The following is a 26,609-nucleotide window of genomic DNA, read 5'->3' as shown; positions in this document are numbered from 1 at the left end:
TTCACTGATGCAGATGGAAGGGTAATGATTGGTTTAGACTACGTAAGACACACCTCCCTCTGAGCCTAGGCAAAAGATCATTGGCTCCAAGCAAACAGCGGCATATGGCTGGAGAATGGAACATGTGCTGTGGACAAGAAGTGGAGTCCTCCTGAAAAGAAAGGGGGACTTAAAGAGGAACTATATTCAGGGAGGCAAGAAGCAATTGTCTCCAATATAAATTAAACTTGTTTCGTTATCTTCTCACCTACATTATCACGCTCTCTTCCCCGATAACATTGTCCTTCCTTAATTTACCAGCTAGACACTCCTTTTTAATCAAATGTGTGCTGGTTATCCATGAATCTCTAAAAAGTTAACTGAAAAATTAACATCATAATGATAATGAGTTTAAGGTCTTGCTCTCCTTGGGGGCATTTCTGTTCTAAAAGGCAGTTCTGAAAGATATAATCATCTTCACGATCTATAAGACCAAAGTAGTAATGGTAGTATGGCAGGCAAGAAAGGATTCAAGACCCACTGTGACCCTCCTACCTTGCTCACCTTCCTCACTCTGTTACACTCACACTGGCCTCCCTGCTGTCTCTCCAGGAAGCCAGGATACTTACACTTGGGAGCCTTTGCACTTGACTTCCCGCTGCCTGAAACAAGCTTTCTCTAGATAGCCTCAGGGCTTAATTCCTTGCTTCTTATAGTTTTCTTACCCATATGCCACCTTATTAAAGAGGCTTTCCTTGATCCTCTTACATAACATAGTACCTTCACTTCACTCTGTAGCCTATTACCCTACTTTCCACATATTTGGCACTTATAACCACCTGACATGGTATGTAGGTGTTTACTATCTTTCTCCTAAATAGAGAGTAAATCCTATGAGACTAGAGTTTATGTTTTTTTAGATTGATTTCTTTTTTTAATTTATTTATGATAGTCACACAAGAGAGAGAGAGAGAGAGAGAGAGAGATGCAGAGACACAGGCAGAGGGAGAAGCAGGCTCCATGCAGAGAGCCCGACGTGGGACTCGATCCCGGGTCTCCGGGATCGCGCCCTGGGCCAAAGGCAGGCGCTAAACCGCTGCGCCACCCAGGGATCCCCGAGTTTATGTATATTCATTGTTCGTTCCTCTGAGCCTAGACACAGTGCCTAAAAAGCAGGCATTCCATTGCTAAACATTGATTGAGCTGCATCAGAATAGAAGCCTGATGGCAAGTGATGCAGAGCATTTTCTCATGTGCATGTTGGCCATGTCTATGTCTTCCTCTGTGAGATTTCTGTTCATGTCTTTTGCCCATTTCATGATTGGATTGTTTCTTTCTTTGGTGTTGAGTTTAATAAGTTCTTTATAGATCTTGGAAACTAGCCCTTTATCTGATATGTCATTTGCAAATATCTTCTCCCATTCTGTAGGTTGTCTCTGAGTTTTGTTGACTGTATCCTTTGCTGTGCAAAAGCTTCTTATCTTGAGAGACCACCTCACACCAGTGAGATTGGGGAAAATTAACAAGGCAGGAAACAACAAATGTTGGAGAGGATGTGGAGAAAAGGGAACCCTCTTACACTGTTGGTGGGAATGTGAACTGGTGCAGCCACTCTGGAAACCTGTGTGGAGGTTCCTCAAACAGTTAAAAATATACCTGCCCTACGACCCAGCAATTGCACTGTTGGGGATTTACCCCAAAGATACAAATGCAATGAAACGCCGGGACACCTGCACCCCGATGTTTCTAGCAGCAATGGCCACGATAGCCAAACTGTGGAAGGAGCCTCGGTGTCCAACGAAAGATGAATGGATAAAGAAGATGTGGTCTATGTATACAATGGAATATTCCTCAGCTATTAGAGATGACAAATACCCACCATTTGCTTCAACGTGGATGGAACTGGAGGGTATTATGCTGAGTGAAGTAAGTCAATCAGAGAAGGACAAACATTATATGTTCTCATTCATTTGGGGAATATAAATAATAGTGAAAGGGAATATAAGGGAAGGGAGAAGAAATGTGTGGGAAATATCAGAAAGGGAGACAGAACGTAAAGACTGCTAACTCTGGGAAACGAACTAGGGGTGGTAGAAGGGGAGGAGGGCGGGGGGTGGGAGTGAATGGGTGACGGGCACTGGGGGTTATTCTGTATGTTAGTAAATTGAACACCAATAAAAAATAAATTAAAAAAAAAAGAATAGAAGCCAATGGGACCTAATCCTGTGTAGTCATCTTTCTGTCATAACTCTGATGCCCACAGTAAGTCTAAGGAGGTCATATTTTCTTTTTCACCTATTTCCCTGTAGGCAAGACCTTCATTTTCCAGGATGCACTGTGTAGCTGTGTATGTCTTGAAATCTGAACAGTATCTATCTCTCTACTATGAAATAAAAGGCAAGTCCCAACTTAAGACACATCCTATAACTTGTAATACTATCTAATTAATAAAATGTGTTTCAATTCTGATTAAAATTTATCTTGAGTGCCAGAAATACTCATAAAAGCATATCTAAAAGCTACAAGGAAATAAGGTAATGTAATTATTCAACAATAACTTAAGAAGTACATTACCATGTGACTTGGAGCTCCCATCTAATGCTCTGGTTGAGACAGATACACACACACACACACACACACACACAGAGAGAGTTTTATTTTTTATTTATTTTTAATTTTTTTAAAATTTATTTATGATAGTCACACAGAGAGAGAGAGAGAGAGAGGCAGAGACATAGGCAGAGGGAGAAGCAGGCTCCATGCACCGGGAGCCCAACGTGGGATTTGATCCCAGGTCTCCAGGATTGCGCCCTGGGCCAAAGGCAGGCGCCAAACCACTGCGCCACCCAGGGATCCCAAGACTAAAGTATTTAACCAATTCGTGTCCAATTATCATCAGTTATATTTCATCCCGTTTCAAGACCCACAGGCCTCCTGATGGCAGCCAGCACAGAAAAACAGAGCTTCGAAAAGTAAAGAACATCTATTGTAAGGCTCCAAACTTCAGTCTCTAGAGTCTTGATCACCCTCCATATAAAATAAAATATGTAAGGCAAATACACAAAAACAAAAGCACACCCAAACAAACTCTACGGGACGTCAGTTAGTCGTACTATACCTTCCCACACCTTCTTTCATTCTATACTCTGTGATTGAAAGTCTGAGTTGCCCCCACCCTGGTGCATCCTATCCAGTGAGAAAAACCCTTTCAGAGCCACAAAGAACAGCTCACCAGAAAAGCCTCTGAAATCGTTGTTGTTCCTGATAATCACTGTCACAATCTCCTTTCTAACAACCCTGTCCATCTGCAAAGCACTTTACTACGGATATCAGGAACATCTTTATGTTGCCAAATAACAACAAAGGAACACGAGCGAAACTATTATCTCTGCTAGAAGAGAAAAACCACAATCCCAGGGCTTGCTTTCTTCTCATATTCTCCTCTGCCTCATTAACTCCATTGCTATGTTACTAATTTCAAAGAAGCAGGAAGAGGTGATGGGAAAGGGGAGGTAAATAATAATCCACATGCCTGTTTCCCATCCCAAGTGCAGGATACACACTGCTTGCCAGACTGTGGGTCGAGCCATACCTTGGTTTAGAGACAGTGAGGATAGTAGTAAGTGTACTGGGGGTACATTTGTGGCTGATCCAGGCGTTTACCCATGTAGCTGGAATCTTTATCTCCGAGGCAGGGAACTCGATGACACGGTATGGTGCCCCAGGCCGAGCGTCCTCTTAAACCACTATTCCTGATGGTCCCGATGACTGATGAGGCTTCAGAGATCCTTCGTCTTCCACCACTCACTAGTTCCAACACGGCAGGAATTTAAAAAAGAAACACACCAAAAAAATAGAAAGAAAGAAAGAAAGAAAGAAAGAAAGAAAGAAAGAAAGAAAGAAAGAAAGAAAAAGGAAAGGTATTGGTAGAACAACACACGCACACACACACGCGCACACACACACACACACACACACAGCCTTCCCAGATCCTGCCTTCCTTCCCCCAGCTGCCAGGGTCCACTTGGGATGAGGCACTTTGTTCTCTACCCAGGCTGTCTGTAGTGATGTCAATTGCCAGCGTTTGTAAAGAGGGAGAGAAGAAAAAAATCAAAGTCTTTTTAGCACAACTCCGAATCCTTGCAGATCAGCTTCCTGTCTCCTGTTTGTCTCTTTCCCCACCTTAAAGAAAAAGGGAAAAAAAGAAAGAAGAAAGAAAGAAAGAAAACAAAAAAATGAAAAAGAAAAAAAAAAAGAAAGAGAAAGGGGAAAAGAAAAGAAAACAAAACAACCTTGCACAGCCTGGTTGCTGCTGTCTCCCTTCCAGAGTGACATGGTGTTCGGGCTCCTCCTGTCCTTTCATTCACTTCCTCTCCTTCCAGCTGGTGGGTGGAACCTCTCCAGGGAGCAGGGTATGCAGTCCAGAAAGCTGCAGTATTTCCTCCAAGAAAAAAAAAAAAGCCTGCTTCAACCCCTGCTGCAAGCAAAGTCCTGATTCCCTCTGCTGGCTATCTCGAACAGCAAAGCAATTTTTGCAGCAAAGCTGCTGCCGCTGGAACTGAACCCAGGGAACTCAAATTCGGGCGGTGGATTATTTCTTATCCTTCCCTCCATCTACCCCACACAAGAGCTGCCTTTTTTTTCTTGCCAAGTGGCAAGGTAAGCCACACTGCTAAAGCAAACACAGAAGACCACGGGAGGGAAGAGAGGACGAAGGGAGGAAGGAAGAGAAAGACAAAAATAAAAGCAGACGGACGACCCGTGCTGGTTAAAATGGAACAAGTGTGTCCCAGATGCTTTCAGAACCTGTTAACATACGAAAGCCAGATGAATCCAAGACCCGGTCCAGAAACTAACCTTTTACTTCTCGGACGACACGGAGGATGCTAAGCATTGAAGAAATTTGAGAGTCTATGCCAGGACTACTATTAGCAAGCCCTGCATCGTCAGATCACAAGGACCCACTTGCCATAGCCGAAATGATCATTCTTACCCTTACATCCGTTTTGTAAGCATCAAAGGAGGTATCCCATTAGGTTTACAGGCGTCTTCATAAATAAAAGCTCTGGTTCTCTCACTGTCTATCTATGATGATTTTGATTCAGGGATGCTTTAATCACTTTCCCGATGTCATCACAAAAAAAAGCACAATTACCTGACAGAGTTTTTCCCCACCAATAATAAGTAATATTCTGACATGTCTGTCGGCTGTTACATTATAATACAAATGGTTTCAGCGAAAATATATTTCCTTTAAGGGTCCCTTTTCAAGGCAGTCAAGGCTAAAATTAGACATGCCAGCTGTGTTTTGCTGTGAGCGCTCACGCATGCCCAAAGCGTGGCCAGACCAACATTGAGCGCCTCTCCACTTCGTCAAACCAGCTCTGTTCTCCCCAGCCTAGAGCTGCCTTTTCAGATAAGAGGTTCCTGGTACAAATCCAGCTTCCTAGTGAGGAAGAACAGAGAATTCCAGCCCGGTGCACAATATGGTATCCAGCCACAAACAAGCCCTGCCGCCCGTGAGGTCACTGGCTTTCACTCAGGGGTCTGGTTATTAGAAGCTGTGTGAGTGCATGGATATTCCTTGGAAAAAGTTAAGGATGGTGGATAAATAGCTTTATGTTTGACAAGAATAACAACCAGAAAGAAGGAAGGAGAGAGGGTGGGAAGGTAGGAGTTAGAAGCCCTGATATCACTGTCATTAAGAGAATTAAATCAATTCCACCAACATTGAAATGTGTTCTTCTGGGCCTTATTCGTCCCATCCAGAAAGTGGAAATGCTGCCAACTTATGTGGCTGAAGGTGGTAAACGGAATCAGATACTAAATCAAAACTACATTGATTTAAAAATCATTCAGTGGCATCTCAATGCTCAGACAATAAAGTCTTGGCTTCTTGGAATAGTTTTCAAGACCCTTGAAAACCCAACTTTATTCTCCAGCCTCAGACAGTAAACTCTGGCCCTCGTAGTCTATATCTGAGTCACAGTGAACTGCTTTTAAAGTGGAATGTGCGGAGGATCCCTGGGTGGCTCAGCGGTTTGGCACCTGCCTTCAGCCCAGGGCCTGAATCTGGAGTTCCGGGATCGAGTCTCACGCCGGGCTCCCTGCATGGAGCCTGCTTCTCCCTCTGCCTGTGTCTCTCTGCCCCTCTCTCTCTGTCTCTATAAATAAAATCTTTAAAAAAATAATAAACTGGAATGTGCCCTCTCAGGGACTTCTGTCATCTGCTCTGCCCCAAATGGTCTTGCATCCCCATTCAGCCCATCCTTCAGCTCTCAACACGGATATCACCCCTCGGAATAGCTTTCCCTAAAGCCTCCTTTCCCTGCTGCACCTTATATTTGCCCTAAAAGGATGCTTATCCTGGGCAACTGTCTGTTAATTGCATGTTTGTTTCTTCTAGGATGCCGGAAAAGCATCAGGAAAAGCAGAAAAGTAGGAGTCCCCATCATTCTCATTCACGTTCCTATTTCCACAAACTGTCATGGAATCTGACACAAAATGGTGCTCTGCAAGTGTTTGAAGAGTAAGATACCTTAAACCCGATAAAAATTCTAACTCAATTCGTATCCTCTCTCAGTACATTTCAGTACACTTCTGGATGCAGGGGATAGAGTGGTAACACGGATCAGAACAATGTCCATCCCTCATAGAATATATATTCTAGTGAGGGAGATAAGCAAAGAAGTAAGCAAGTAAACAGGCATTATCAATCAGGTAATATGTAGTACTGTTCATAAATATAAAGCTAAGTAAACAGAAAGAGTCACAGGAATTCCACTTTAAATAAGATAGTCAGGAAATGCTCACCAAGAAAGAGCTCTGAGGTTAAAGGAAGAGTGGGAACCACACCCTGGGTGTTGTGTACTATGAGAGCACTTCTTGTGAGAGCCAAGGCCTTCGTTCCAATCCTGCCTTTGCCAGATCACTCTGCCTCCTTTCTCATCCATCCAGTGTCACTACACACTTCATACGGTTATCATGAAAATTCACCACAACAAACATGCAAAGCATTTATAACCCCTTGGAACATACTGGATCTGCCCAATAAATGTCAGCTTGTCTCTGGGGGAAGATCATCCCAGGCAGAAAGAACAGGAAGAACAGAAGGCCTGGCAGCAAGAACACTTCTTTTGAAATGTGTGAGAAATGGCATAGGGACTGAAATGGAGCAAGTAAGAAGTAAAGACTATCAAACAAGACTAGAGAGGTTCCCTAGACCAGATCATATAAGCCTTGATGAGGAAAGCTAAATTGCTGACAGGTAATAGTATAGCCTGGACTCTACCCAAATATTTTGATTATAGATCTAGCCATCTTCAACTATGGAATGCTGTTCTCCTAAATGACTTATTAAGGCTCCTCCAAATACTAAGACTTTTAAGGTCAGGATCCTCAATTTTGCCATGATGAGCAAAGGCTATCAATATTCTTTTACTAATAACTGGCCTAGCTACTCCTTGGAAGGAAAAGATTAGTGTCTTATTTACAAATGAAAGACCAAATAAATAACTCCTTCACCCACGCTATAGCTCACTTATATGTAAAGTTCCCAGCATGTGTTGATGCTTTCTGCAATTTCTACACAAATTGCCACTTTACAAAATGGTATTGGATTATTGCTATATTCTTGGCATCAACTGTCATTAGTCTAAGCACATTCATCGAACACTTAAAGCTTTTCTTAAATAATGCAAAGACAGTTTACCACTTGTGAGAATCGCAGAACCTGTGTTTTATTTATTTATTTATTTATTTATTTATTTATTATTTATTTGTTTGTTTGTTTATTATTTATTTTCCTTCAGAGATACCAGTAGCCATCACAACTGAGGAGGCAAGATACTCGTGTCGGAAATGGTTTTTATATCATGTCTACTCTGTTGGAGCCATAGTGCTTTCCATTTAAATGATCAAGTTAAGGTAGGAGGTAACTAATTTAAAACACTCTCTAAATCAGAAGCCAGCTGTGTCCCATTTGCCAAGTAACAAACAAATTTTGTACAAATCCAAGAGCAGCAAACTCATCAAAGGGCATGGACTCTTACAGATTCACGGGATTCATGGCACAGACTGGAGAGGCACTGATTTAAGACAAGTTCTTGGTTTCTAGGATAGAGACAACATCTCAGACATACCATCCATAAATAGAGAAGTGACGGTACCGAAACGAGGTTCAGTTGGGTAGAGACAGAGATTCTCTTCTGGTTTGCTCTTGATCTATCCAGTCAAAGAATAACTGGGTCCTCTCTTTGGCTGATTTATTTTTTAAATGACAAAGACTTAGTCAAAAGCAAAAGGAAAGAACAATAGAGAGAGAGGCATCATCATCATCATCATCATCACCATCATCATCACCATCATCATCATATGCTATCTTTGAAAGCAAGTATACTATTCTTACATTCATGATCATGAATAAATTAAAACAAACAAAACTGCCACTCGGTATTTGTTGCCCTCTTTATTCAAATTTGTGAAATCTCTTCAACACAGCAGTTGCCAAACAGATATTAAAGGTAAATGTTGTTGTTGTTGTTGTTGTTGTTGTTGTTTTTAGAAGACAAGATGGTAGATCACAAACTCCAACAGTAAAGTAGTAGTCTTTTGTCCTACTGGACATACCCATGGTTTAGGAACATACCCGAGACAAACTAGGAGAAAGAGACCACTAGTGATTCAAGCATTTGTGGTCCAAATTTAAACTATAATTAAATGTAAAATTTTAATGTAGATAAAAACAATGAAAATTGGCCTTGCTTCTGAGCAAAATTATAATGGACTATATTTTAAGACAGTCAACCAAATGGAGAAGAATAATTTAAAACAATGAACATTATTAACTTCAACGAAGTTTTACTGAGCATCTTGTATGTGCCTAAATAACCAAGAATAGCAATATAAAAACCATCACCCTTGTCCTCAAGTAGACTTAACATCTCCATATCTATTAAACATCAGTCATTCATAAATGACCTAAATGCCTTTCCTCTTATCTAAATACTAAATTTTAATAATTGTTATTAAATAACTTTAAGTTGACCCAATTTTTTAAATACATATTTTATTATAAATTTAAACAATGATATACTTGAAAACTTATGTTTATTTTGTTTTATTATCTTTTTAAAAATACTTATTTATTCTCTTGTTTTTTATATACTTAATACTGTGGTAGTCACATATGTTTCTCCTTTACCACTAGGATTACCAAGAGTCACATTTCTCCTCTTCATTGAAATTAGGCATGACAATGTGACTTGCTATGGCCAATAAAAATATGAAGCAAAAGTGATGCATGTAGAATCTTTTAACTGTTGCTGTTTGATTCACTGGTCCACTCTTCCCTGATGGAAGCATGTGCTTAGATGGAGGAAGCATATTGGAAGGCTTAGAATAGCTGCTTCAAATAGTCACCTGAACCAGCCACTGACTTGTCACGAGCAAGAAATAAACTTTTGTTGTAATTATGCTAATGAGATTTAGTGACTTACCACAGCATCACTTAGCCTACCCTGACTAATATGATATTACTTGTAGTGTGATTTTATGCTTATTGATTTCTTTCTTTGAGAGTCTCTCCCACTAATATCCAAGCTAAAAGGGCAAGAAATTTATCTATCGTCTTCACTGTTAAATCTCCAGCACCCAGAACAATCCTTGGGATTTAATAGACATTTAATAAATATTTGTTAGATAAATGAGTAAAATATTAATTTAAAATCATCTAATTTATCTATCAGTGGTTAAAATGCAATACTTCATGAAATAGAAGGGAAATGAGGCTTATACTTAAAATGGAAAAAATGTTTAAGTCTTCTAGGAGGAAAATTGCTACGAGTGGAACTACTAAATGTTCAGAGACAGGGAAGGTTTTTTTGTACTGATCATATAGATGGCCTTTCATATACTAGATGCTGTACTAGAATTTCAGAAATGTTTCCCCAGTTAGAACTTAACAAGTTACTGGAAAATGGGTATGATTCTCCCTACTTTTTAGTTGAGCAAATTAAGAAGGAAAGGGTTTAGCTATCCAAACCAAATTAATACAGTTGTAACGTGGTAGGGGAATATTCCTAAGTCACATCTGCATAAAGCCCAAACCCAGATTTTTTTCTCAGCATCACTTGATGGAGATCTTAAATGTTTTATTCCAAAACTAGATTAAGATAATCTTTGTGTTTACAACAGAAAACTCACAGTATACATAAAAGTCCTAAATAAGTCAGTGTGTTTTCATAGAAACAGATGGTACTGAACAGAGAAAAAACTGGAAAGAAAGAACATGGCCTTCTATCAAATAGTATAAACTCTATTTGGACCACAGATGTGATGGTTAATTGTATGTGTCAACTTGGCTAGGCTATAGTGCCCAGTCATTTGGTCAAATACCAGTCTAGATGTTGCTGTGAGGTATTTTTCGATGTGGTTTACATTTACATGAGTAGACTCTGAGTAAAGCACCTTATTCTTCACAATGGGACTGAACTTCATCCAAAAACGTAAAGGCTTTAAGAATGAAGACTGAGATCCTTTTAGAAGGAAGAAATTCTGTCTCCAGACTGCCTTTGGCTTCTAGATTCGACGTCAGCTCTTCCTGAGTCTTCAGCCTGACAACCTGACCTGAAGTTTGGGGATCCACTCCCACCCCCCAGAATCACATGAGCCAATTCCTTTAAGATTCTCTTTGCATACAAACACATCTTACAGGTTATGTTTTTCTGGAAAACCCAGACAAATACACTAGGTTAATAAAATGAAATAAATGACAGCAATGAAGGTCAGTGATATAGGCACTCTTACACATTCCTAGTAAATATCTATAATGGTTCTAATAGAGCTTAACAAAATGTATAGCCTTAAAACTTTTCATCCTTGTCAGTCCCAGTAATTTCGGTTCTAGGAATCCAAACAGATCATCACTAGACATTTAGGAATAGGTAATTGGAGAACTCTGAGTATCCAACTCTAGTTTGGTTAAGTAAATCACAGTACAGAGTATGATTCAACCATTAAAATGATACTTAAGAAATACTTTAACATATGGGAAATGCTTAAGTCAAATAGTTAATGAAAAAATCAGAATACAGGGACACCTGAGTGGCTCAGCAGTTGAGCGCCTGTCTTTGACTCAGGGGGTGATCCTGTGGTCCTGGGATCAAGTCCCACATAGGGCTTCCTGCATGGAGCCTGCTTCTCCCTCTGCCTATGTCTCTCTCTCTATCTCTCATGAATAAATACATAAAATATTTTTTAAAAAAGAAAAAATCAGAATACAACCTTGTATATACAGTAGGTTTCCAACTATGAACTAAAAACACATAGACAAGACAATAGAACAACTACATCGAAGTAACAATAGTGGAAATGTTTCCTCTATGATAGTGTTATTGGTGATTTTACTTTTTTTCCTTATCCTTCCAGAAATCCCAGCATTTTTCAAATTTGTCTTAAAATGAGCATATATTTCATTATTTAAAATAAATATTATTTTTAAAGAATTCTCTTAGGTAAGTATATTCTTAAGATTTTTGTTGTTGGGGGATCCCTGGGTGGCGTAGCGGTTTGGCGCCTGCCTTTGGCCCAGGGCGCGATGGAGACCCGGGATCGAATCCCACGTCGGGCTCCCGGTGCATGGAGCCTGTGTCTCTGCCTCTCTCTCTCTCTCTCTGTGAATATCGTAAATAAATAAATAAAAAATTAAAAAAAAAAAAGATTTTTGTTGTTGTTGTTGTTGTTGTTAGCTGACAGGACATTTTAAAACACCCAGATATGACATTAAAATAAATTGTGTGTGCACTTGAAATAGCCATTTCCTTCTTACCTGAATCAAACATCACTTTAAGAAAAGTTTACCTTTCTTTAAAGACTGGGAGCATAAATTCTATAATTTAACAATGACAAAACTCTGATTTAAGGCCTATAACCAAATATCCTCATTTAAAGAAAGAAAAACAGCTACCAACGGCAAAGGACATATCTTTGCAGACACTACAGTAAACCTACATAAGTATCTAAAACATTAATTTTTTTTTTTTAAAGATTTTATTTATTTATTCATGACAGTCACAGAGAGAGAGAGAGAGAGAGAGGCAGAGACATAGGCAGAGGGAGAAGCAGGCTCCATGCAGGGAACCCGACGTGGGATTCGATCCCGGGTCTCCAGGATCGCGCCCTGGGCCAAAGGCAGGCGCCAAACCGCTGCGCCACCCAGGGATCCCTAAAACATTAATTTTTTTAATATCCACTAATTCTGCCTTTGCATTTCTTTCTCTTTTTTTTTTTTTTGCATTTCTTTCTCATAAGTTTATTTGTAAACATCAGTTTGCTTACAATATGCTGTAGAAACAGGGAATTTCTTTCTTTCTTTCTTTCTTTCTTTCTTTCTTTCTTTCTTTCTTTCTTTCTTTCTTTCTTTCTTTTTGGGGGGGTGGCTATCACTGTCTCCTTGTATATTTCCGTGCAAAGAATTCCACTATTTGCAGACCACTGAGCCAACTTTGTCTTCATGTAGCTGGCAGATTCTTGTGGCCTTCTTACAAACACACCTTCCGCCATGACTTTTGCCAGCAGTGAACCAGAGCTTTAGAAAACACCAACTAACAGCCTCAAAGTCAGGACAGATGAGTAGCTGCTTTGTCACATGAGAAACACATTTTCCTAAAAGGAATATCATTACTTTGTATTCACTATTCAGCTTCCAGCTGCCAAAAGCTAAGCAAGGTAGGTCAATATGACCACATTTGATTGGCTGGGCTGAGCCTTCTCTCTAGAAACATCTGCAGAAGTCCAGGCTAAAAGTTCACTACTAATTAGAATCACTATGCTATACACCTAAAACTAACATAATATTGTATGTCAACTATATTTCAATTAAAAAATTTTAAAAAAGAAATTAAAAAAGAAGAATTACTGGATAAAATACAAGATATCCAGTTAAACTTGAATTTCAGACAAACGATGAATACATTTTTTAAAAAGATTTTTATTTATTTATTTATTTATTTATTTATTTATTTATTTATTCATGAGAGACACAGACAGAGAGAGAGAGGCAGAGACACAGGCAGAGGGAGAAGCAGGCTCCATGCAGGGAGCCCGATGTGAGACTCGATCCCGGGTCTCCAGGATCACACCCTGGGCCGAAGAAGGAGAAGAAGAAGAAAGAAGAAGAAGAAGAAGAAGAAGAAGAAGAAGAAGAAGAAGAAGAAGAAGAAGAGGAGGAGGAGGAGAAGGAGAAGAAGAAGAAAGAAGAAGAAGAAGAAGAAGAAGAAGAAGAAGAAGAAGAAGAAGAAGGAGGAGGAGGAGGAGAAGGAGAAGGAGGAGGAGGAGAAGGAGAAGAAGAAGAAAGAAGAAGAAGAAGAAGAAGAAGAAGAAGAAGAAGAAGAAGAAGAAGGAGGAGGAGGAGGAGGAGGAGGAGGAGGAGGGGGAGGGGGAGGAGGAGGAGGAGAAGGAGGAGAAGAAGAAGAAGAAGAAGAAGAAGAAGAAGAAGAAGAAGACGAAGAAGAAGGAGGAGGAGAAGGAGAAGAAGAAGAAGAAGAAGAAGAAGAAGAAGAAGAAGAAGAAGAAGAAGAAGAAGAAGAAGAAGAAGAAGGAGGAGGAGGAGGAGGAGGAGAAGGAGAAGAAAGAAGAAGAAGAAGAAGAAGAAGAAGAAGAAGAAGAAGAAGAAGAAGAAGGAGGAGGAGGAGGAGGAGGAGGAGGAGGAGGGGGAGGGGGAGGAGGAGGAGGAGAAGGAGGAGAAGAAGAAGAAGAAGAAGAAGAAGAAGAAGAAGAAGAAGAAGAAGAAGAAGAAGAAAGAAGAAGAAAGAAGAAGAAGAAGAAAGAAAGAAAGAAAGAAAGAAAAGGTAAGCAGCTCAGGTCAGAATTCAGCAAGTGCAAGCAAATGTTTACACCTGTTCAGAGTTAAGAACAATGGTCACTTATGACTAGGATGGACCATTAGGTCACACTGAGCTCATTTTTAGGAGACCGTCCAGGAAGGCTTGGCATTGCAGAATGGGAGAAACCAGTGTGAAATCCCTAGACTTTTGGATTACTGCTCTCCTACCTTAACTGCTGCAATGACAGGTACATGTGTGTGTGCAGGGGAGGAGGGACAGAGTTGCTGCAAGTAACTCAGTGTGTACATGGCCTGCCTGTAGCTCTCCCCCAACCCCCCAATGGGCAGCTTTGCTAAATTTGTCAGTTAACCTTGCCTTACCCCTTCCAGGAGTGGCCGTACTGTCAGGGTCCCCAGGATGTCACCTCTTGGCTAGCAAAGAGAGTTAAAAGTGAACCACTCCAACAAAGGAAAAAAATAACAATGCTGAATAAGACCCCTTACCAGCTCATCTCTTTTCCTTCCTCTCCAAATTCAGTAGGAAAGAGAATTGAGAGCTTGTCAGGATTAGCTGCATGGCATTAAACAGTCCCTCCCAGGGAAGGCACAGAGAAGAGACTCCCTGGTACCTTGCTTTGGGGAGTGGCCCATAGGAACCCAGTGTCAGCAAGTCTCCAAAAAAGCAGCATCTGGAAAAGGAGACATCTCGCCCAGAGATGCCTCTTTCTTCCTCCCCTCCCAGACCTTAGGCTGAAAACATTGAGTTCTCTTGGTCTATAAAGGAGGACATATTATTAAAAGGGCCATAGGGAAGCCCATCTATTTCTCAATGTCCTAGAATGCCATCCAACCATCTGGGGTCAGATGCCCATTCTTCATCTCTCTCTGACTAGGGGGTGGGAGGCTCATGCCAATGCTTGAGTTCATTCTGATTTTAAGATTAAGACAGAGTTTTCTCTCCCCTCCTGAGAGAAAGGTACACAGGTGTCCAGAGAGAGGGAAACAGTCAGGGACCACTGTGCTAATGTGGACCTGTGGATCTGGTGGTTTTGACAATGGGAAACCAAAGGTGGTTCTGAAATGGGATCTGGTGTCCAGATCCAGCTTACTTATTTTTGCTGAAAACTTTAAAAATTAGTTTCCTGGTAAAGAAACAATGTTGTGTCAAGGTCCCTGGAAAAATTAAACAGTGTTATTCTGTAAGGTCTTAATGGGAGGATCTATCCATTTTGACCAGGGATAAATGTATTCGATTCAATATGTTTGGTTTGGGAAATCTCTTTTTGTCAAACCCAGGATAACCAATTGTCCATTATACCATGTCCTTGCTAAGAGAAGCTGATGTAGAAATATTTAACCACCCCATCCATAAACATTTCTTTCCTCCCAGAGCAGAAAAAGGCTGATCTTCTCAAGGCCTAATGTTATTTATTTTCCAGTGAAGGGATATGATTTTTATGCCAGGTACAGTTTTCCTTTAGCATTTTTAAGTGCCTGCTTTTTAAGTGACTCCTAGAACTGAGATCCTGACCACTTGCCCTTGTTAAATATCTGGCGATCCTTTTACCCAACAGATGGGAAGGGCCTCCTGATATGCCCCTGGCCTAATTTCAATTTGGGTAATTGCATTCTGTCGACTTGAAATTTCCCCACCAGTTTAACCTGCCTGGGATATGGTGCCTCCTTCTCGGTCCTGAACTGCCTGGCGTGCCGATGGAGGCTGGGGAACACCTGGTGCATTCCACCCCAGAAGTGGATACATTTTAGTGGCAGGTGCAAAGGTTTTCTTCAGCTGAATACAAATTCTAACATAGGAATGAGCCTCTTGGATGCTTTTTATTTTTATTTTTCTCAATGAACATAACTTTCGCAGAACCAAAAATATAAAAGCATCCAAAGCATCAATATGAATGGAAAAGAAAATACATGCTCACTAAAACCAATCTATTGTGTGATCATTTTGCATTCCGTGAATCTTACAATGCTTCTAGATTTGAATGTTGACAATAAGGATAAATAATTCACATAAAGCAATCATTCCTTTTCTCAAAGAATTTTACACACAAATACATGTACACACGGGGGCACATGGGTATGTGCACACATCCTTCCATGCACGTATAGGGGTGTGTGTGTTTGGGTATACCAACTCTTACCTCCCTCTGGAGGGTCCTTTTTAGTTGGGAATAAAAACAGCTTTCCCCACAAAAATACCATGTTAGGCATTCTATGCATATCTTATTTGAGTAGGTAATACATTTAACTGTAAAGAGCTTATCTCCTGTAACAAACTGGAATCTTAGAAGGTATCCTATCCGTTTCTGTTTCCCTGGCACCTAGAACATAGTAGGTACTTAACTAATGGATTAAAATATAGACTACGTAGACAAACCTATTTAATCTTTAGCTCTAAGACCCAAAATGCAATTTAAGGACTGCAGGTCAAGGTATAGTTTTTTAAGGTACACCTTAAAACTCCGGGAACATTGGTGGCCCCAAAGTCACATCCCTTGGCTACCTGAGCTCTAGGAACAGTTACGTGCAAGCATAGGCTCACCTTGCAAACGACCAATACCATCTCTCAGAGGTGACTGCCAGAGATGCTGGTCTGCAGATTCAAGGCGAGTGCACCAAACCAACAGTAAACCAGTGGAAGATAGGGGCTAGTAGAGAAATGCTCCTGCCTTCCAGACTTCAGGCAGACAATCCTGGAAGTCCTTCCATACCTTCTCTGCATATCTCCATAAAACTGAATCCCACTGACCAACCTCAGTTTTTTTTTTCTTTTTCTGTAATCTTTTTCTCTGTGACCTTGATAACACACCATTGTATTGGACATTTCTCCTTCCCATCTTCCCACTCCCTTGCTCCTGCTTCAGGGAATCACCTCTCAAATGGACTATCTGCCCCCTTGCCTCAGGCTCCGAATTTGGGGGAACCCAGACTCTAATGACTTAGGACATCACCATGCTGACAGTCACACCAGCAGACTATCCACATATGAACACATAGAGTACCTATTCCCCCACCATTCATTTTCTTTCCCTATCATAGGACAGATAAGCCATACACCAAGACCACTCTGATATATATATAGGCTGACAGATTATATGCTATATTTATGCCAGGAAAAAGGAGGAGAACTAAGATTGTGCCTTGATGTATTCTAACCATATTAGTTTAGCTCTAAATATCTTACCTTACCAATGGCTCAAGAGGCATTCCCAGAGTCTCATAATTAGTAGGACAGTCCAGATTCTGCCTCATTTTAGCCTCTGCAGGTCATCATAAATTAGCTTAGAGGCCCCAAGCCTCTGTATGACTCAAGCTGACTTGAATCCTAATTTGTACTATGCAGCAACCTTAGCAATGCCACTTGCATGCTTAAGTCTTTTGCTCTCTTGGCCCTTGGAAAAAACATATTTGCAGTAGCACCTGTCTCTGCCATCCCTGTTTAGTGTAGATCATCAATGGGTAGTGTCCTAACCTAAGAATACAGCCTGATGAAGACTTGGGTCCACCATGTAATGACTATGCACGTCATGAAGCCAAGGGCGGGCTGCCACAGAAGAGGACCAAGCCATCTTTGAGTTGACTGCCTCATACTCACTGGAGGGCTACCCTGTTGGCCACACTAGATAGAGAAATGCAGGGAATTCTCAGCAGTTTTGAAGACACCGGTGTTTAGACCTCTGGCTTCTTTAAGGGCAAATTGAGGCCAGTGCCTAATATAGTAGCCAGAGTGGGCCTAAGGTGAGCTGAGGGACCAGTCTTTCAGTTCATGGAAAGGACTGTAGTACCTTAAAAGTAGTATTAGAGAAGACCCATGAGGGATATGGATCATCCTTTGATTCTCATAAAATTGATGATTTTTTATAAGACTGTAAAAGCTCAAAAAAAAAAAAAATAAAAAAAGACTGTAAAAGCTCTACTTTCTCACTATAAAATGCAAAATTGCATTAAAACAATTGTATAAAAATTACATTAAACATACATCTCTTGGGATCCCTGGGTGGCGCAGCAGTTTAGCGCCTGCCTTTGGCCCAGGGCGCGATCCTGGAGACCCGGGATCGAATCCCACATCGGGCTCCCAGTTCATGGAGCCTGCTTCTCCCTCTGTCTGTGTCTCTGCCTCTCTCTCTGTGTGTGTGTGACTATCATAAATAAATAAAAATGAAAAAAATTAAAAATAAATAAATAAAAGCTGCACTTAAAAAAATACATCTCTGATCCTATCTGATCCTATCACACAGAGGTAACAGCTATTAATATTTGCTCTATTTGTTTCTAGTTTTTCCTATGAATAATGAATATATATTTCTCTCTTTCTCTGTGTTGTCCCTCTGTCCATATATGTGAGATCTAGAAAAAAATATTGTATTTCTGTGCACTTCCTTCTTCTGACAACATACCATGAACATTTTCTTTGAACACAGCACTTAATGGGGGCATAATATATAATCATAATATTTTGTAATTCTCTGTTAGGGATGTATAAGGTTTTTTAATGTTTGTTATGTATAACCTTATATTTATATATATTTCATATATACATGTTTTGAAATCCGCCCCCCCCCCCCTCAGTGTGGATTCTGGGATTCCTTTCTGCAACAAGGGCCAGATATCCATCAGTGGGCAGTGTCTGGGTCATCCACATGACCATGACAAGCCACCTTCTGTGTGTTGATATCTAGCCTCATGGTCACAAGATGACCACAGCAGTGTTGGCCACGTTATAATCGCCCACCTCAAGTGGTTTCTTCTTCCTCTGGTATCTTTTAAAAATGTAAGAAATCTTACTAAAGGCTCCTGCCCCCAACAGTCTGCTCCTCACAGTTCATTGGACAAAACGGGTCACGTGCAATTTCCCAACTCATTCACTGATGCAGATGGAAGGGTAATGATTGGTTTAGACTACGTAAGACACACCTCCCTCTGAGCCTAGGCAAAAGATCATTGGCTCCAAGCAAACAGCGGCATATGGCTGGAGAATGGAACATGTGCTGTGGACAAGAAGTGGAGTCCTCCTGAAAAGAAAGGGGGACTTAAAGAGGAACTATATTCAGGGAGGCAAGAAGCAATTGTCTCCAATATAAATTAAACTTGTTTCGTTATCTTCTCACCTACATTATCACGCTCTCTTCCCCGATAACATTGTCCTTCCTTAATTTACCAGCTAGACACTCCTTTTTAATCAAATGTGTGCTGGTTATCCATGAATCTCTAAAAAGTTAACTGAAAAATTAACATCATAATGATAATGAGTTTAAGGTCTTGCTCTCCTTGGGGGCATTTCTGTTCTAAAAGGCAGTTCTGAAAGATATAATCATCTTCACGATCTATAAGACCAAAGTAGTAATGGTAGTATGGCAGGCAAGAAAGGATTCAAGACCCACTGTGACCCTCCTACCTTGCTCACCTTCCTCACTCTGTTACACTCACACTGGCCTCCCTGCTGTCTCTCCAGGAAGCCAGGATACTTACACCTGGGAGCCTTTGCACTTGACTTCCCGCTGCCTGAAACAAGCTTTCTCTAGATAGCCTCAGGGCTTAATTCCTTGCTTCTTATAGTTTTCTTACCCATATGCCACCTTATTAAAGAGGCTTTCCTTGATCCTCTTACATAACATAGTACCTTCACTTCACTCTGTAGCCTATTACCCTACTTTCCACATATTTGGCACTTATAACCACCTGACATGGTATGTAGGTGTTTACTATCTTTCTCCTAAATAGAGAGTAAATCCTATGAGACTAGAGTTTATGTTTTTTTAGATTGATTTCTTTTTTTTAATTTATTTATGATAGTCACACAAGAGAGAGAGAGAGAGAGAGAGAGAGAGATGCAGAGACACAGGCAGAGGGAGAAGCAGGCTCCATGCAGAGAGCCCGACGTGGGACTCGATCCCGGGTCTCCGGGATCGCGCCCTGGGCCAAAGGCAGGCGCTAAACCGCTGCGCCACCCAGGGATCCCCGAGTTTATGTATATTCATTGTTCGTTCCTCTGAGCCTAGACACAGTGCCTAAAAAGCAGGCATTCCATTGCTAAACATTGATTGAGCTGCATCAGAATAGAAGCCTGATGGCAAGTGATGCAGAGCATTTTCTCATGTGTATGTTGGCCATGTCTATGTCTTCCTCTGTGAGATTTCTGTTCATGTCTTTTGCCCATTTCATGATTGGATTGTTTCTTTCTTTGGTGTTGAGTTTAATAAGTTCTTTATAGATCTTGGAAACTAGCCCTTTATCTGATATGTCATTTGCAAATATCTTCTCCCATTCTGTAGGTTGTCTCTGAGTTTTGTTGACTGTATCCTTTGCTGTGCAAAAGCTTCTTATCTTGAGAGACCACCTCACACCAGTGAGATTGGGGAAAATTAACAAGGCAGGAAACAACAAATGTTGGAGAGGATGTGGAGAAAAGGGAACCCTCTTACACTGTTGGTGGGAATGTGAACTGGTGCAGCCACTCTGGAAACCTGTGTGGAGGTTCCTCAAACAGTTAAAAATATACCTGCCCTACGACCCAGCAATTGCACTGTTGGGGATTTACCCCAAAGATACAAATGCAATGAAACGCCGGGACACCTGCACCCCGATGTTTCTAGCAGCAATGGCCACGATAGCCAAACTGTGGAAGGAGCCTTGGTGTCCAACGAAAGATGAATGGATAAAGAAGATGTGGTCTATGTATACAATGGAATATTACTCAGCCATTAGAGATGACAAATACCCACCATTTGCTTCAACGTGGATGGAACTGGAGGGTATTATGCTGAGTGAAGTAAGTCAATCAGAGAAGGACAAACATTATATGTTCTCATTCATTTGGGGAATATAAATAATAGTGAAAGGGAATATAAGGGAAGGGAGAAGAAATGTGTGGGAAATATCAGAAAGGGAGACAGAACGTAAAGACTGCTAACTCTGGGAAACGAACTAGGGGTGGTAGAAGGGGAGGAGGGCGGGGGGTCGGAGTGAATGGGTGACGGGCACTGGGGGTTATTCTGTATGTTAGTAAATTGAACACCAATAAAAAATAAATTAAAAAAAAAAGAATAGAAGCCAATGGGACCTAATCCTGTGTAGTCATCTTTCTGTCATAACTCTGATGCCCACAGTAAGTCTAAGGAGGTCATATTTTCTTTTTCACCTATTTCCCTGTAGGCAAGACCTTCATTTTCCAGGATGCACTGTGTAGCTGTGTATGTCTTGAAATCTGAACAGTATCTATCTCTCTACTATGAAATAAAAGGCAAGTCCCAACTTAAGACACATCCTATAACTTGTAATACTATCTAATTAATAAAATGTGTTTCAATTCTGATTAAAATTTATCTTGAGTGCCAGAAATACTCATAAAAGCATATCTAAAAGCTACAAGGAAATAAGGTAATGTAATTATTCAACAATAACTTAAGAAGTACATTACCATGTGACTTGGAGCTCCCATCTAATGCTCTGGTTGAGACAGATACACACACACACACACACACACACACACACACAGAGTTTTATTTTTTATTTATTTTTAATTTTTTAAAAATTTATTTATGATAGTCACACAGAGAGAGAGAGAGAGAGAGGCAGAGACATAGGCAGAGGGAGAAGCAGGCTCCATGCACCGGGAGCCCAACGTGGGATTTGATCCCGGGTCTCCAGGATTGCGCCCTGGGCCAAAGGCAGGCACCAAACCGCTGCACCACCCAGGGATCCCCTCCCCACACTGTTTTAGAGACTTTCAGGCAAAATGGTGATATGAATATGTGGACATAATCACCCACATGAAACTATGAAAAAGCCTATATTTGACTTGGGAAAAGGACACGCTAGGAACCATATAGATGTACCAGAGAGCAGGCATGATTTCTGGTCATTTTGGTGTAAATATGCCAGATTAAAAGAAAGGCAACCACACCACCGTGACAGGGAAGTGAGAGGGAAAAAAACTAAGATAAATAAGAATGAGGTTCCAGCAGAACCTACATCACACTCACTGCCTGTGTGGAGACAGTGATGGTAGTGTATGTCTGGACTCTAGCAGCATCTCTGGGAAGACTAAGGTAGCAGACACCTTCGTGAGCAGCCTTCCTAGGCTTGTGTTATGCTAGCATAGCCCAGTCAGTGCTGAAGGGAGATCGGGGTACCCTGACCTCAGACTTTGACCTCAGAACAAGGGTATCCTTGCCTGTCAAAGAACAGAGCTCTGATCAGCTAACTCTTGGCTTTCTCACAAACTTGAGGAGTACACTGCTCAGCAAATCTCCAGGCAAAGGGGCTCTAGAGTGGCAAGATAGGAGCATAGCATGCAGAAGCTGGTCCCTTCTCTGAAAGACTTCTGTAGGTCACCCCTCAATCTCTGATGGCACCCAACCCAGTTCTCAGTTCCATGTATTGGGTAATATATTCTATTTGTGGAATGCTATAGAACTTTCATTTTAAATACCATATTCTCAACTAAATATTCAAGGATGCAGAATATGATACAGAATATCCTCATGTCATGATATATGTTGTATTAAGTGAATGAAAAAGTGCATACATGAGTCAGGGGTATTGGATTACAACTTCACAATATTTTATACATACAGCACACACATAAATCCATACAAAAGTAGTAGAAAGATATACTCCATTATGGTAATAATAACCAAAAAAAATTCTGAAGTTATCTTTATTTTTCTTTCTATTTTACATGTTATGAGAAAAGAAATTTAATTGGCCCTTCATTCCAAATATTTCCAGAACCTATACTCTATTCACCACTGCAAATACCCCAGTCAGAAGCACCATCATTTTTCACCTGGATTAGTGCATTAGCCTCCTAATAGGCCTCCTGGCTTCCATTCTCATAGTCTATCCACTACACAGCAGCTAGAGTAAGTTTTTAAAAATGTGAGTCAGATTTCTCTGCTCAAAACTCTCCGGTGGCTGCATATCATACTCATTTCATAAACCTCTTTATTACTTTACATATTTCTCCTGCTATCATCCTTGTACAGAATCTAGTAAGATAAGATGGGTCTTCTTTCCAGTCTTCAGACTTGCCAAACATCCCCTTCTATTTGCACAGGCTGTTCCTGCTGCCTAGAACACCCTTCCTTTCAATAGCACCATCTTCAAGTCTTTAATGCCTCCTTTCCTAGCAGCCTAGCCATCGCCCTAAACACCCTCTTCCTCCCTCCTGTAAGCAAGATTCCACAACTTACTTTCTTGGGGCCATGTTGCAAAGTTACAGGGAGTGAGATTCTCATAAAGTAGAATGTGAACCATGCCCTCTGACATTGTGAGCAATGTAAAGACCCCACTTTATTTTACTCTCTCCCTCCCCCTGTGAGACTGTCAGCTGCATGAGGGCAGAAATGTCTTTAGCAGTTATGGCTTTCACCACAGTTTCTAGAATAATGCTGGCATGTAGCACCTGCTACTGGATGAATGAATCACAGGATAGTAGGAATAAAAGTGATTTTTATTTTCTTCTGTAAATGATCTCTGTTTCCCCTATTATTTATAAAAACTAGAAAATAATTAGTAAAAAGAAAAATGTATACTACTACTCATTTCATTTCTCTTGCTCTTAGCCTGGAAAGTAAATTTCTTCTGGACTCACACTAAAGAAGAACTAAAGAAGATTATCTGTTTAAACTATCATTGAATCAAATACCCAGTAAAGCATCTCTAAGCTCTTCAGTTATTTCCATGGGTTTTCCTCACTCCCACTGATTTTGGTGTAGTTTCTGATCAGTCATGATGGTAGGAGATGACCCAATTTCATAACATCTGAAGCTATTCAATTTTTCTATGATATGATTCCATCATGGGCCAAGTCGAATGGTCCAGCAGAGAGATGCTCTCACATTCTCTTAAAAGGTTATCCTTTGGGTTTTCTTTTAAGATAGTGTTTCTTAGGAGAAAAATTGAAGCTTATATCTAAGGACATACTATACGATGAAACTTTTTCTCTGTTACGAGTCCTCCTACCCTCACACGTGGCAGAAAACATTCTGAAGACTCAGACTTTCAGCTCTAAAAATGTTAATGACCAAGTGCATTTGAACCCATCTTTAAATCTGCTTTTAAGTATTTTTAAAGTCAGTTAAGGTATTAACCCACTGAAAATTTTGATAATTTGCAAAATATCTCTGACCTGACTCTCTGACAATGGTAAATAAAACCAAGCCAACAAACAAAAACCATATATGAGATTCATCCTTTGCCACTCTTTATTTAATATTGCAGCAATTTCCTCTGTAATAAACAACTCAAAATCGAGCAAAGACATACCAACCATGGAGGAGAAAATGAGTCTGGTCAGCAGAAATATGGGACCTACCTTTAATCCTTTAATAATGGTCCAGAAAATAATTTATCTCGTGCTGTTATTTTGTATCTGGCAGTTCAACCAAAGACATCATTCCGTCCTTAGGAGGGAGAATCACTTTTACTCTAGCCTCGGTGGATAGCTTTATATAATTTATATAGTTTTTAATTTTGGTAATAGCAACTAGCTGGCTAAGGCAATAAGCCCTTTTTAACAAAGACTAAATAAAGAAATCTCTCATATTTCAATTAACTAACTGAACCAAATCATAAAGAGCATGACTGTTTCATTTCATTTGGCTGTTGCTCAAAGAATGTTCACTCAAAAAAGTTTCATTGTTAATATTTATAATGTTCACACTAACATAAACATTATAACTAATACTATAATGTTCATACTAATATTGGAAAATTAGAAAAACACAAATCTGAGATAGAAGGGCCATCACACCAACTAAAACTCTTGTTTTTATTGAATTAATGGTGTTGTCCTTGGCTTTTTACCTCTAGAAATGTGGCAGGTGCCAGGCAAGCAATGGGTAGGAATGAAAGATGGTGTGTCATACAAAAGTACACATGAGTGGTCCCATTTATTTAAAAATCTTGAAATTATCAATAGTCTCACTGGTTGTATGTTATGGCTGCAGATTTTTTAAGTATACAGGTGATAACACTATTTTCAATACCATATATATCATTCTTGCAAATCATAGTAGTCATTGAGTAACAATTGATAAATATAATTAATCTTTTCTTAGGACACATAATGATTGTGTATGAGAACATCATATAATTGCCCTCAATTAGATATAAGTTTCAAAAATTATTTGTAAATTCTATCAAAAGTCCATCCCTCTGATCAACTCACAAGTACATATAATTCTTACAAACACTTGCATGTACTATATTATTTTAAAATTAGTAATAATTGGGATCCCTGGGTGGCTCAGCAGTTGAGCACCTGCCTTTGACCCCAGGAGTGATCCTGGAGTTCCAGGATCGAGTCCCACGTCGGGCTCCTCGTGTGGAGTCTGCTTCTCTCTCTGCCTATGTCTCTGCATCTCTAATGAATAAATAAATAAAATCTTAAAATAAAATAAAATAAAGTTAGTAATAATCATTTTAAATAACCCATTATAGAAATTATTTCTAAGAGATTAAACTTATTAATAATCTAATATTGTGAAATTCTAAATAAAAACATCTTTCTACTTGTCATTTGGTCATCCATATTCATAAATTTCCAAATTTCATGCGCACTTTTTTTTAATTTTCTTTTTTTTTTAATTTATTTATGATAGGCACACAGTGAGAGAGAGAGAGAGGCAGAGACACAGGCAGAGGGAGAAGCAGGCTCCATGCACCGGGAGCCCGACGTGGGATTCGATCCCGGGTCTCCCGGATCGCGCCCTGGGCCAAAGGCAGGCGCCAAACCGCTGCGCCACCCAGGGATCCCTAATTTTCATTTCCGCATCTCTGAGAGCAGGTTGTGTCACATAATGGATGATATGAAAGTACCGCACACTAGCTTAATAGGATGCCTTTTGTTCTCCTTCCCAGTTGGAGCGATAAAACATAAAATGATGATGTTTCTTGTAATCGTTGCTTCTTGAATTCAATGAACTATAGGAACAGACACTGTTTCCCTGGCTCACTAACTAGGTTTGTCGTATGATATTATACCTGGCCGAAAGTTGGTTAACTATATTCCAGGACAGATGGGTCCCCGGTCCCACACGCGAGGGTACTTAGCACTTCGCCTGGCAAAAAGCAAGCTTTCAACCAATGAGAACAACTGCCTTCTTTGGCATGAAATATCTGAGTATGTGGCGCAGATGCCGATCCTGACTCTGCTAATCTCCTTTATTAAATTCCTGTCCCCAGGCCCTTCTCTTTTCTGGAGGCGTGCTTTGGTCTAAAAAACCCCCTTTACCCAGAGTAGCCTGGGAGGTTGCAACTATCTGCCCCCCTGGGTGGGGGGTGGGCGCGCGCACGTGACCAGAGTAGACAATCCCAGCTCTTTTGCCTACAGGCAGGCGATGCAACTGCTTCAGAGCTTCTTCCCCAGGGAGAAAGCTAAACTGGACTTCTGAAAGCAGGCCCTTGCCTAACGCCTCCCCGTCCTACTCAGCTTCCCTGACTCAAAGCTTTTCCGTGAGAGCACACCTTCAGTGAGTCACTTCTACACGAATCACAAGAGCTTCTAGACAGCCCTGCCTAAGAGCATGTTTGCGCAGGTTTCGGCTGGGTGAGGTTTTCTACTGGTGTCTACAAGAGGTTTGGCCAGCATCATTGTCTGAAAACAACCAGTTGAGCCTTAGGGAACCAGACCTAGGGATTTACACGGCTGCCCTCACGGCCTCAGGGGGAAACAGATACGTAAATGAACAATCACAAATTAGTAAAATGCACATAGATGAAGGGTGCTAAGAAATACCGGAGAGAAGAGTGAATAATGATGCTGGGAAGTCACTGAAAGCTCTGTTGA

The 26,609-nt window shown here is 40.6% G+C and overlaps 1 long non-coding RNA gene across 3 annotated transcripts in view; it reads right to left on the bottom strand.

The window, feature by feature from the left end:
* Window positions 1–3,571: 3,571 nt before the first annotated feature.
* The window catches only part of LOC140629401 (uncharacterized), a 35,289-nt gene continuing 12,251 nt past the window's right edge, over window positions 3,572–26,609 (bottom strand). The window contains exons 1-3 of one of the 3 annotated variants that reach the window (XR_012027232.1): window positions 4,837–5,399; window positions 4,272–4,420; window positions 3,572–3,786 (exon numbers count right to left, since the gene is read on the bottom strand). This is a non-coding gene — a long non-coding RNA (uncharacterized lncRNA). Of the gene's footprint in view, window positions 3,787–4,271; window positions 4,421–4,836; window positions 5,400–26,609 lie in introns of those variants that run through there. The other 2 variants (XR_012027234.1, XR_012027233.1) reach the window with 2 other exon arrangements.

This window comes from Canis lupus, assembly GCF_048164855.1.
Source record: "Canis lupus baileyi chromosome 5 unlocalized genomic scaffold, mCanLup2.hap1 SUPER_5_unloc_2, whole genome shotgun sequence".
Taxonomy (NCBI): domain Eukaryota; kingdom Metazoa; phylum Chordata; class Mammalia; order Carnivora; family Canidae; genus Canis; species Canis lupus.
The sequence above is the reverse complement of the archived record's forward strand: the minus strand, read 5'-3'. Positions and strand labels throughout refer to the sequence as shown.